Source organism: Lynx canadensis, chromosome E3 (genome assembly GCF_007474595.2).
Source record: "Lynx canadensis isolate LIC74 chromosome E3, mLynCan4.pri.v2, whole genome shotgun sequence".
NCBI lineage: Eukaryota > Metazoa > Chordata > Mammalia > Carnivora > Felidae > Lynx > Lynx canadensis.
In genome coordinates this window covers 16,407,980-16,421,194 of record NC_044318.1, presented here as the reverse complement: position 1 = coordinate 16,421,194, position 13,215 = coordinate 16,407,980, and the positions used below count along the sequence as shown (strand labels likewise).

General features: G+C 41.6%; 1 long non-coding RNA gene across 1 annotated transcript; it reads right to left on the bottom strand.

Annotated features, from left to right (window-relative positions):
- Positions 1-5,007: 5,007 nt before the first annotated feature.
- Positions 5,008-9,262, bottom strand: LOC115504173. The gene is made up of 4 exons (XR_004343069.1): positions 9,167-9,262; positions 8,520-8,582; positions 7,083-7,208; positions 5,008-5,082 (listed from the first exon to the last, which is right to left on the bottom strand). It is a non-coding gene; the product is annotated as an uncharacterized LOC115504173 (long non-coding RNA).
- Positions 9,263-13,215: the final 3,953 nt, after the last annotated feature.

Genomic DNA, 13,215 nt, shown 5'->3' with positions numbered 1-13,215 from the left:
GAATAGAGCTTTATGATGAAAGACACTTGTCATGTGATGAATTAGGAAAAGATTGAAAATGGGAAGGAATTCTATGAACTCTTAACCCTATGGGCATGGAATAATAAGGAAAGGATGGAACAATAGCTTTGATCCTACTGTACATTTATAACCATGTGAAGAGTGTTTCATGTGTAAGAATAAATTTTATCAGGGGACAGATATGAGGCTGATGGAAACATGGGCAGATTATGTATAATCCTAACCAATATCAGGCCTTATTTGATGAAAGCAATTGTAACTCACAGGCAACAAATTGAACAAACAAGAGAACAGCTGCAACAGGCAGAGCTCACCTTCAGACATCAGGTAACCTGAGTTCTGCCTGACGTATTGAACCCTTAGCACCTCATGCTGGTGAGTGTAGTGGCCCTTGGAATCCCTAAACATGGGCTTTCATTGTTGGCTTTTTCAGATCGCAGTTTATGAGAAGAATGCTCAGGACAACTGGGTGTTTTCTTTTTTCCTCCTCTCTCTCTTTGGTGCATAGTCTGGCACAACTGAAGGTGGGTATGTTTATCTCCCCCATATCAAGATTCAAGTCTGGGAGAGGGAGATGACAGAGCAGAGCAGGGAGGTCACCTACTTGAAATACAGGTATGGTAGTTTGACTTGTGTTTTTATGGATGTTTCCAGGGATGATGCCTGTGCTGTTATTTAGTAGAGTACGTGGTGTTGCAACTCTTATAGAAGTCCATTCTTTTTCTTTATCCAAGAGTGGATGTGATGGAAGGAAAGAGGCTGCCTGTGGGATGCCCGAGGCAGAAACCAATGCCTGGAAGACTGCTGTGCAGCCTGTTCCTGTGGGTGATCATCGTGTGGCCTGAAAAGAATCACAAGCACTAAGTACAGAAAGTGGTCTGAAGGGGTGACAGAAGGGTGTTCTCCTCTGTGCCTCAGACAGCGGGGCACCTGTCCCTGTGATTGGTGGAGCTCATGTCCCTCCCCTGTGACCCTCCCACCTCCTCCAGCATTCCCCTGTATAAAGTGATGAGCCTGGAGGGGTGACAGGACATGGGCCTAATCCCCCTTTCCCACCTTGACTCAATGTGAAGACCTTATTTTAGTTTGAGGAGAAGGTCATTTATTTGATATTTTTAACATTCTTTATTTTTGTTTTATTTTCTTGTGAACCATAGCCCTACATTCCTAAATTCAAGTTCCATATAGCTTAGTACTCTGATGCTATCAGTGCAAATCTGCAGCATCACTGCTAAATTCCCATAGTTTTCATTTTCTGATTAGTATATTAGTCTAAATACATTTCTATTCAGAAATAGTTATATAATAACTGTTCACATGTGGAAGGCACCTTATACATAAGTGGAAAGATTGAACAATCCACATGGAACCTAAAGAAACTTACCCATCTTCAGGATTCATTGATGATATACACCAAATCAGTATTCTCATTTTTATTAAATTTATTTATTTTGAGACAGAGAGTGTGTGTGTTTGGGAGGGATAGAGAGAGAGGCAGAGAGCGAGAATCCCAAGCAGGCTCCACTCTGTCAGTGAGGAGCCAATCCTGGGCCCGAACTCAAAAGCTGTGAGATCATGAGCTGAGCGGAAATCAAGAGTCGGATACTTAACCGAATGAGCCACTCAGGTATCCTCATATTTATTCTTAATCTGTAATGAAATAGTGATTTCCCATGATGTAAACTGAGAAATTTCTGTTTAACTGATGAATTCTAAATTACTAGTTGAGCCTGACCTGTCCACAGTTATTTGATTAATTATGAAAAACATGAACCAGGGCACCATGGGGTCTGCATTAAGGTGAGGGGATGGTTCTCCCCCTTATCCTTGGGGGTCACCAGAGGCACGTGGGATACCCTCTGCCTCTGGTCAGGGACCTGAGTGTAGGGAAAAGTTTAAGATATGTGAGGAATGAGATGGGGACTTTTTTTAATTCCTCACAGTCCACTAAAATCAGAATAAACCTCTATCCCTTCTAGGGCCTTTAGCAGATTCAGAAACTGGTGCAACCTCTGTGACTTACAGCAGTTCTGACTGTACCAAGAATGAAGACAAGGACAAGGTAAGTGCCAGGGCCATTCTCCATTGTAACTCTTTTGGGAAACCCTCATCTTTCTGTACAGCATGCTCTCCTGGCCTTGTGTGATATGTCTGCTTGCTATTTGTTTTCCAAATGCACACTCTTATCCCAGGAGCCTACAGCTTCTCTACTTTCATCTTTTTTATGGTAAGTTTAGAAGCCCAAAGTGCTTAGAGGCTGAGTACCTTAAGGCTTTTCCATGTGTTTCTGGAAATTACCAGAGGAGGATGACCCCACACTCCAAACAGAAGTCTCCTGGCCTGGGTGACCCCTTCCAGACCTCAACTCTGTGGGAACAGTGTGGTTGCTGTGTCTTTCTTTCTGGATTCTGGCTAGATTAACCTGTTAGAAAGTCTGCCATATTGTTTAAAATTCAAAAGTGCAAAACAACATTGTTACTACTACAACTTTATATTTTGTGCTCTGTGCAATTTAGAGTGGTCTTAGACAAAGTCAATGTCATCACTCATCAACTTCCTGTCTTTGTTGGTAAATGAGTTGTCTGGAATCCTTCCAGCTATACCTTAGGTAAAAATAGTCTGAACGTTGTGTCCTTTGATTGTGTTCATATGAGCACTTTCTGGTTGTGTCCTCAGTCACTGTTAGAGCTGATACAGTTTCATGACACATCCCAGGAGTTTAATACTAGAAATCAAAACACATTTGCAATAAATCTGTTATGTGAATTTCTACCTCTTTTTTCTGTTGGACATAATTACTCTGTGCCCTATAGTAATGCTTAAAATCAGAATTCCCTATGAATTAAGATGAACAAATCTGGGCTTTGTAGTCATTCACAAGTAACTTGCTCCTCACAGAAGACTCTAATTCCCCCGCAAGATTCCAGGCATCCTCCACTCCTCAGAGGTCTCAGGGGCCTTTGACAACACTTCAAGAGGGAAGACCCCTTTCTCAGGGAGAGGAGCAGAGGGGGCAAATTGAAGGGCTGGCTGCCGAACTTTTCCCCAGGAGTGGCTGTGATTCCATGAGCAGAATATGAGCCATTTATTTAAACTCATTTTTTTGTGTTCTTAATATACCAAAAACAGCACTGGAATTACCGTAGAGGGATGCAGGGTGAATCTGGACATAATGGCTGCCTGTCTGGAGAATGCTACTTCATTAGTCTGTAATTACTTCTGTTAATCCTCTAGGATGGGACCCTTGCCATTTTACTTTTGCAGACAGGACAGTCATGTGTGATAACAGTAGTTTAACTTCTTGCATCTACTACCCCAAGCTGTAGGTGGTACCCAGTGGTAGGGATAAAGTTTTCAGGTACTGTTGCTACACTCCTGGATCCTGGTGGCAGAGAAGGTGGCAGGTGCTGACACCTTCTTCTCTGGGTTTCAGCTGCTTTAGGTACTGGTTTTCTTGTCTGGCATATGCACATAGCTGTCACTTCTGTTCTGCAGGGCAGCGTGGATCTATGGAGACCTCCTCCATTAACTGGAAGATTCTGCATGCCCTACCCTAGAGGTAGCCCCATGGACTACTAGGCACATCCACCTCCTGAAGCTTAGTGGCCCTGTCGATCCCCTGAACCCCTCCACCTGCAACACTTGGTAAGATGATCAGAACAGTACGAGTTGACTTGTGAAGTACACTCATCTTATTTTTGTTAGGTCTTTGGTCAAGGTGCAGAGTTGGTACCACAGATGATTGCAATGCAAGGGAAATGTGTCTGCTGCCATTACCACATTCCTCAAGTGTCTCATGATTGACATATCATCTTTGTCATTTCCCCCACCATGTATTGGTACAGGTGTCTCTTGTGGAGAAGGAATGGGGCTGTATGCAGAAAAGCAGACACAGCAGTTCAGCAGAAATGCCCTGCACACAGTCCACGTGCTGGGATCTGTGAGGCATGAAGCTCAGCCAAAAGTATCCATCTAGTCCCGCTCCCCACACATCCATAGTTGTTCGATGAGTGATGAATACATCTGAATCAGGGCTTTTAGGAGTCTTCATTAAGTTATAAGGGATAAATTCTTCTTGGGGTTCACCTGAGGCATGCAGGATACTCTCTGCATGTGATTTGCAATCTGACTGGGCCAAAGAGTTTAAGTTGTCTGAGGAATGAGGGTATTTTTTGTTTGTTCGTTTTTAAACCTCCAGTCTACTCAAATCAGAATAAACCTCCATCCCTTCTAGGGCCTTTAGCAGATCCAGGAGCAGGTGTCACTCCTGAGAGTGACAACAACACTGACTCTACCAAAACTGCCAAGACGCACAAGGTAAATGCTATGGCCATTTTCAGTTTTAAGTCTTTTGGGACACCCACATCTTTTTGTATAGCATGCTCTCCTGCCATTGCCTCTAGTTTGTGTGTCGTATGATATGTCTGCTTGTTTTTTTTTAATTTTCCAAATGCACAGCCTTTACCCAGAAGTCCACAGGCTTCCCTGTTTTCCACCTGTAGTTGCTTTGTGGTAACTTTAGAAGCTAACCGTGCTTAGGGGTAAGGACCTTAGGGCTTTTCCAATGTGTTCCTGGAATAAATCAAGGAGGATGATACCACACTCCACTTGGAAGTCTTCTACCTTGTCTCATTTTTTCTGGACCTCCTCAGTGTGGAATCATTGCTCTTGCTGTTTCTTCCTTTCCTGTTTCTATCAAGGGTTTTAATGTATTCAGAAAAATCTGTGGATATCCTTAAAATTTGAAATGGCGAACAGCCTTCACTCCAACTTACATTTTTGTATGTGTCATTTAGAGTGGTCTTAAACAAAGAAAATTTCATACCCATCAATATTCAATAGTTTTTTGGTAAACATGCTGTCCAGAATCCCTTCATGTGTGTCCTGGGTATAAATACTCTGAACTATATAGGAGGTGACATATTTGTTGTAGAAAACATGCACTGAAACTTAACTTGTGAAGAGAAAAAATCCAAAATTACCTGTATGGCAAGTCCCCACTGTGTCCTTCATTTGTGTTCACATAAGCAGGTTCTTTTGTGTCCTTTGTCACAGGTACAGCTAAAACACAGAAATTTACACCAGAAATAAAGTGCATTTTGTTATTTAGAATTTCACCTCATTTTTCCAGAGGAGACAATTACCCTGCAAATTGTACTGTACTTAAGCTGAGAAGTACCTCTGAATTAAAAAAAAATTAGCTGAACCCAACTAACATGTATAGGTTACCTGTTTCTCTAAGAACATGCTTTGCCAGGTCCTCTGGAGGACCTCAGGACTCCCATCACCCCGTGTGTGTCTGTGTCCATGGACAGCACTTCCAGAGAGAAGACCCCATTGTCAGGAGAGAAGCAGATAGGGAACAGGCAGGGGCTTAGAGGCAGAGCTTTGAGCCACAAGGGCTATGATTCCATGTGTGGAGACTGGGATTGTCATTCCTTCTCACTTTGTCTATTCTTAACATACAAATAAGCAGCTCCTGTGGTGGAGGGGGACGAGGGGTGGAGGGTGATCCCGGACTTAGATGCCTTCCTAACTTAATTTGGTATTAAGTCCATCAATCTTCTAGGAAAAGAACCCTTGCTATTTCTACATTTCCAGACATGTGGGGACACTAGTTTATCCCAATAACATCCATTGCTTACCCCAATGCTGTAAGCAGAACCCAAAGTATGGTTAGAGATTTTGGCAATGATGCTGCCCTCTTGGAACCTGGTGGTGGGGAAGCTCGCAGAAGATGAATGCTGCTTTGGGTTTCTGCTTTGGGCGCTGTGTTCTGTCCTATGAACACAGCATTCATTTCTGCCTGCAGGCCATTATGTATGCAAGAGGGCCTGGTCCTATCCCTGGATCGCCTTGCAGGCCCTACCCCATGGACTGCTCTTCATCACCAGTCACGGGCTATATGGGTCACCTCCCCCTCCTCCACCAGCTCCTCCACCTACTCCATTTGGTAAGATGACCTGACCTGGATGAGTGACTGGTAAAGCACATGCATCTTCTTCGTGAAAGACTTGGTGGGAATGATGTAATGATGGTTCTGAGTCTTGGCAATCCAACTCCGAACATGGCTGAGGACACTGTAACATATCTCAAGTTTCTCAGGACTTACATACAATGGGCTGTGTCATTTCCCTGTAATGTGGTGAGCTATAGGTTTCTCTTGTCAAAAAGAAAGAAGATTTTTACACAAAGGCAGACATATCAGCAGTACTAGTGTGCATTTTGGAGACACGTTTTGGGTTCTGTAAAGAATGGGGTGCACCACTAACTTTTAGTGCTCACGCGTCCTTTGTGAAAGAGGGACATGTGCATTAAGGGACACAGACCTTGTGATCAGCATAATGGAAGCATCAGTGAAGGATCCAGTGCAGAAATGGGGGAAATTTGAATCACACAGGAATACAAGGGAAATTGTGAATAGAAAGCAGAGTTTGAGGAGGGGCAGAGCGGAGGGTGCTGGGGTCAGTGAGATGCAGTTGGAGGTCATTCCTGGGCACAGCCTGAGCAGGGATGGGGTCCACACAGACCTGCTATGTGAGATCATTCTCAGTGCACAATGCAGTGTTCATCTCTGAAATGTCAGTGTTGCCAAAGTGAACCTTGGTAATTATCTAAAAAGATTGCTGTCTCCCTGGGTTTTCTGAACGTTCTGGACTTTGTGGGAAAATTGCCCTGGAGATATGGGAAATTTAACTTGGTCTTATAGAAATGCTTGTCTGCCCAAGTTCATATCCCTCAATGACAATAAAGTGGAGACAGGATCTAGATCAGCTGAGTACCTGCACTGGCCTTCACCCTGGGTCAACCTACAGTTGAGGGTTGGCCAGAAGCTGCCCCTGCTGGACCCCTGTCATCACCCGAACTACAGCTTTCCATCTCCTCAAATTTCTCTCACAATATTCTGAGGCTTTGCCTGTGTTCTTACCAGTTCTCAGTGGGACCTACACAGAACCTCAGCTGTGTCCTCTGTGAAAAAATATTTGTTCTGAACAACATGATGAGAAGAAGACATTAAATACATAAAGCATCTGCAAAATGTCTGGGAAGTGTCCACTCACCCTTCTCACAGTTTCAATTAAGATGATATCTCCACACAATGATCATCAAAAAAAGATGTTCATGGAAATTCATTAAATGAAGACTGTTAACACCTCAGCCCAGGGACTTCTATTAAAATCCAGGACCTACCAAAGAAAAGAAAATTATGAGAATGTGTATATTCAGAGATCTACATCTGAGATCTGAAGACAATCATTTTCCATTACATATAGACTCACACATGCAGCCTCACACTAAAATGTTCATCTCAGGCCACAGATGAACTACAGAAGACAGAATGCATGTAGGAAAACATAAGACTATAGGGAAATACACCAAAATCTCATAAATCTCACTGCCTTATGGGACAACTATTTTGAAATTTGAAGAGGACTGTGCAAGGTGACAGACTATGGTGATTATATATTTTAAAAAGGTGTCAGATCTGCCTGAATGCTTTTCCTGCCCCCTCCACTTTGTCCTTCCTAGTGTCCCCTAATACACCTTTCACCGTTCTGTCTCTGTCAGCATCTGCTTCTAGGTGGACCTACTCTCACTCCCCATCAGTGCACACAGTGGGGTTCTTGTACACACAGGTAACAAACTGGCAAAAATGGCAGTGATGGTGGATAGTAGCAAGATCACCCTTTGTGTGGGGAGCCCGAGAGAGTTTTCTGGGGTGGTGGGAACCTCCTACATCTAGACTTATGGAGGTGCTTATGCTCATTTATTGTGGAAATATGTACTGACTCCCTGGTGCCTCATGGTCAAATAGACAGGTATCTTTCCCTAGCATATGGCTGATTTCTAATGGTGGGTAAGGATGAGGGACCAGCAGTGACTGTGGGAGAGGAGTGAGGAGGCCACACATGGAGTCGGACCCTCGCCCAGGGTGCCAGCTCTCCCCATACAGCACCATGTGTAGGAGGGCTCTGAAGAGCAGAGATTTCTTGATCAGTCCCGTGAACTCCATAATCCTCCTGCAGATTCCTCACTGAGGGATGGCCAGGGCAGAGGCCAGCAGCTGGAGGACACCCTGATCATGGCTGGAATGGAGCAGTGGACCTGGGGGATTGAGTCATGGAAAGGGAAAGGCAGAAGGTAGGGACAGGGAGTTTGAGAGACAAAGAAGAGAAGAGAAGGGAACTTTTATACCGACTTCAGCTACATTTCTGTGTGAACAAAAGGGGATTCTTGTCTCCAAGGGTGGGGAAGAGGACTGGCAAAAAGACAGAGTGACATTCTCAGCTCAAGTGCCCAGGATATCTGCCTTGCTCTTGAATACCTAACACAGGAAGCCCGTGCTTTCTGTCATCATTGGAACTGCAGCTCGTACCATTTAGTGGAAATCCAATTATGAAGCCCTCATCATTAAAGTAGTGCAACAAAATTACGTGAAGAGACACAGATATACAATACAAGACAAAGCCCAACAGTAGACCGAATGCAGTACTTACAGGAATATAGACTATCAGAAAAGGAGGTATCCCAAAGCAGGCATTCAGACACCTGGGCAATACCTGAAAACCGAAAAAAATGTAGTCGTTTCCTCAAAATAAACATTAACGTTGGACACAAAGGAATCCAAAGGAGTTTGTACTACTAAATCAGTAGTGATTTAAGCATTAGAGAGATTTCATGGTGCTATACCCATGAGATCAAGTCTCATCAAATTATACCCTTTAATTTGAAGCTATTTGTTATATGCAAACTAAGCCTCATTAAAGATAGTTTCAAACATAAAATTCTAGAAACAACTGTGGGAAAATTCCTTTCTAATCCTGAAGTCCATGGGTGATATGAGACTTTCTGACCATGTCTCAAAAATCCAAAAAAATAAGACATTTAAAAAATTAATAGTAGCAGAGTAGGAGGACCCTGAGCTCACCCTGTCCCATGTTTTCAACTACATAACATCCACATCCAAGTCCATAAACCAGAGAGCGATTCAAACACTGGCAGAACAAACTCCACAATAAATAGTGAGAAGCTGCATCTGAGAGGTTAAGAAAGTCAGAAAGGTGGAGGGCGAATGCCTGCAGAGAGGGCAGAGAAACTGAGTCCTCACACCAGGGAGCTCACACAGGGAAGACTAATCCCCTACCAGAGAGGCTGAATTCCTTGAGCTTGGATCCTGGAGCTTTGGTGGTCAGCTGACTCAGCACTGGGTGATCCAGGAGGATGAGTGATAGCCAGGTCCTTGCCTGTGTAGAGAGGCAATGTAAACATGGTAGTTTACACAATGCCAGAGGCAACAGGAGACAGACATGTTCATGCTGATTTCTGAGTGGTTGGGGGACTTCTCCAGAAAAGAGGGATGCTCACAGGCATCATTCTTCCCCCGCCCCCAACCAATAAACACAGAAGCACCTACCATAGATTGGGCTGCACAAACACTTGCTACTGAACCCACTAGCAGTGTGCCAATCCCAAGAGTTCTCTGGGCGACTCACTCACTCCGAGGCTGCTGGCCTCAGCGCTGGGCTCAGGACAAACATTGTTAAAGCCACATGGGCACCCTGTCTGGTCTGCTGCATGCAAAGCTGCCACTGCACACTGTGCACATCTGCACCGCACCAAGCTGTGCACCCCCTGCTGCCCTCATATGTCTCACCCAGCCATGTGTCCCCAGCCACCAGCGCACTCTGTGAATAGCCTTGAGCCCCTGGCTGCCCTGGTGCATAGACACTAGCCACCAAAGGACAGCTACAGATTTGTCAACAGAATCTTGGCAAGCCAGAAGTGAGTGACATGACATGTTCAAAGTGCTAGATAGAAAAATCAGCAGCAAAGAATACTCTATCCAGTAAGGCTATCATTCAGAATAGGAGACCAAGAGTTTCCTAAACAAAAACTAAAGGAGTTTGTACTACTAAATCAGTCCAGCAAGAAATATTAAGAGGGATTCTTTGAGTGGAGAGACCAAAAGTGACAGTAGAGAGGTAGAAAACACAAATCCAGTAAAAATGAATATTTCTGTATAAAATCAGTCAAGGAACTCACAAAAATGGATATAAAATATAACATGTACCAAAACATAGGGAGGAGAAAATAATGGGTTCAAAGGTAAATGACCATCAACTTAAGACAAACTACTAAACACAAAGAAATTATGTGAAAACTTAATGGTAACCATATATCAAAAACCACTCATAAATATGCAAAGAATAAGGAGAAAGAAATCAAAATATATCACTAAAGAAAATCAGCAAAACATGAAAGAGAGAAAGACAAAGGATCGAGAAAAACATGAGAAACCACAACAAAACAGGTAATAAAAAGGCAATACATACATACATATCAATAATTACTTTGAATGTAAATGGAATGAATGCTCCAATCAAAAGACATAGGGTGTAAAAATGGATGAAAAAACAAAACAGATTTATATGCTGCCTACAAGTGACCCATTTTAGACCTGAAGACACCTACAGAATGAAAGTGAGAGGATGGAGAAACATCATGCAAATGAATGCAAAAAGAAAGCTGGGGTAGCAATTATTTTATCAGAGAAAATAGACTTTAAAACAAAGAACCTAATGAGACAAAGGACAAAACCACGTAACACTAAAGGGTAATCCAATAAGAAGATATAACAATGGTAAATATATATGAACCCAACATAGGAACACCTAAATACATAAAAGTTAACAGCATAAAGGAACTAATTGGAAAATAAGACTTTCACACCCCACTTACACAGTGGACACATCATCTAAACAGAAAATCAACAAGGAAACGATGTCTTTGAATGACATAGGGGAATAGATATATTTGACAGATATGTTTAGGACATTCCAGTGTAACACAGGAAAACATACATTCTTTTCAAGTGCGCATGGAATAGATAGAATAGATCACATATTAGGCTACAAAACAAACCTTAACAAATTCAAGCAGACTGAAATGACACCATGAATATTTTCAGACCACAATGCTATGAAACTAGAAATCAACCACAAGAAACATTCTGGGAAGACCACAAATACATGGAGGTTAAATAACATACTACTAAACAATGAATGGGTCAACCAGAAAATCCAAGAAGAAATTTTAAAAATACACAGAAACAAATGAAAATGAAAATGAAAAAACAATGGTCCAAAAACATTTGGAATGTAGGAAAGTGGTTCTAAGAGGCTATTTCAGAACAATACAGGGCCTACACCAAGAAGGGAGAAAAATCTCAACTGAAGAACTGAACCTTACACCTAAAGGAGCTAGGGAAAGAACAACAAACAAAACCTAAAATGGCAGAAGGAAGGAAATAAGATTAGGGCTGAAATAAATGACATAGAAACTAAACAAACAACAGAAAAGATCAATGAGAGCAGGAGCTAGTTCACTGTGAAAAAAAAAAACCAAAACATTGATAAACCTCTAGCTAGACTTCTCCATAAGAAAAGAGAAAGGACTCAAATAAAATCACAAGTGAGAGAGGAGAAATCACAACACCACAGAAACACAAACAATCATAATATAATATTATGGAAAATTGTATGTCAACAATTTGGACAATTTAGGAGAAACAGATAAATTCCTAGAAACATGTAAATTACATAAACTGAAAGAGAAAGAAATAGAAAACATGAACAGAACAATAGCCAGCAAAGAAATCGAGTCAGTAATAAGAAAAAAAAAAAAAAAAAACCTCCCAACAATCAAAACTCTAGGACCAGATGACTTCACAGGTGAATTCTACCACGCAGCTAATAAAGAGTTCATACCTAATCTTCTTAGGCTATTCCAAAATATAAAAAAGGATGGAAAATTTCCAAATTTATTTTATGAGGCCAGCATTGCCCTGATACCAAAACCAGATAAAGAACCACTAAAAAAGAGAACTCCAGGCCAATATCCCTGACAAACATGGATGCAAAATTATCAATAAAATACTATCTACCAAATTCAAAAATACCTTAAAAAATCATTCACCACAATTAAGTGGGATTTATTCCCAAGCTTCAAGCATGGTCAAATATTTGCTAATCAATTAATGTGATATATTATGTCACTAGGAGAAAGGATAAGAACCATATGATTGGGTTTCCTGGTGGCTCATTTCTTGAAGCATCTGACATTGGCTCAAGTCATGACCATATGGTTCGTGAGTTCAAGCCCTGTGTTGGGCTCTCTGCTGAAAGCTCAGAGCCTGGAGCCTGCTTCAAATTCTGTGTCTCCTTCTCTCTCCCCCCCTCTCCCACTCAGGTTATTCATTTCTGTCTCTCAAAAATGAATAATCATTTAAAAAAAAGAGCCATATGATCATTTCAATACATGCAGAAAGAAGCATTTGACAAAGTACAATATCCATTCATTATTAAAACAAAAAAAAAGTAGGTTTAGAGGGAACATACATCAACATAACAAAGGTTATCTATGAAAACCACACAGTTAACATCATCCTTAATGGGGAAAATCTGAGAGCTTTCCCTCTAAGGTGAGGAACAAGACAAGGATGTCTATTCTCACCACTTTTATTACACATACTACTGGAAGTCCAAGCCAGCAATAAGACATACATACATACATACATACATACACACACACACACACACACACATACATGGAATCAAAATCAGGAAGAAGAAAAACTTTCACACTTTGCAGATTACATGACACTATATACAGAAAACCTTAGAGTCACCCAATAACTGCTAGAACTGATAAATGAATTCAGCAATGTCACAGGATACAAAATCATTGTACAGAAATCTGTTTAATTTCTACACAATAATGATACAGTAGAAAGAGAAATTAAGAAAACAGTCCCATTTTCAATTGCACACCAAATAATAAGGTACCTATGAATAAATCTAACCAAAGAGGTGAGAGACCTATACTCTGAAAACTATACAACACTGATGAAAGAAATTCAAGATGACACAAAGAAATGGAAGGACATTCCATGTTCATGGATTGGAAATACAAATATTGTGAAAATGTCTATACTTCCCAAAGAGATTGACACAATTAATGCAATCTCCATCACAATATCAACAGCATTTTTCACAGAACTAGTACAATCCTAACATTTGTATGGAACCACAAAAGACCCCAATCTTCAGAATAAACATCCTTTATGTGAAGTGATAATTATGGATGGCATTATGCCTCTGGATCTTCTCTCCAAAACACATTAATGCTGGTCGA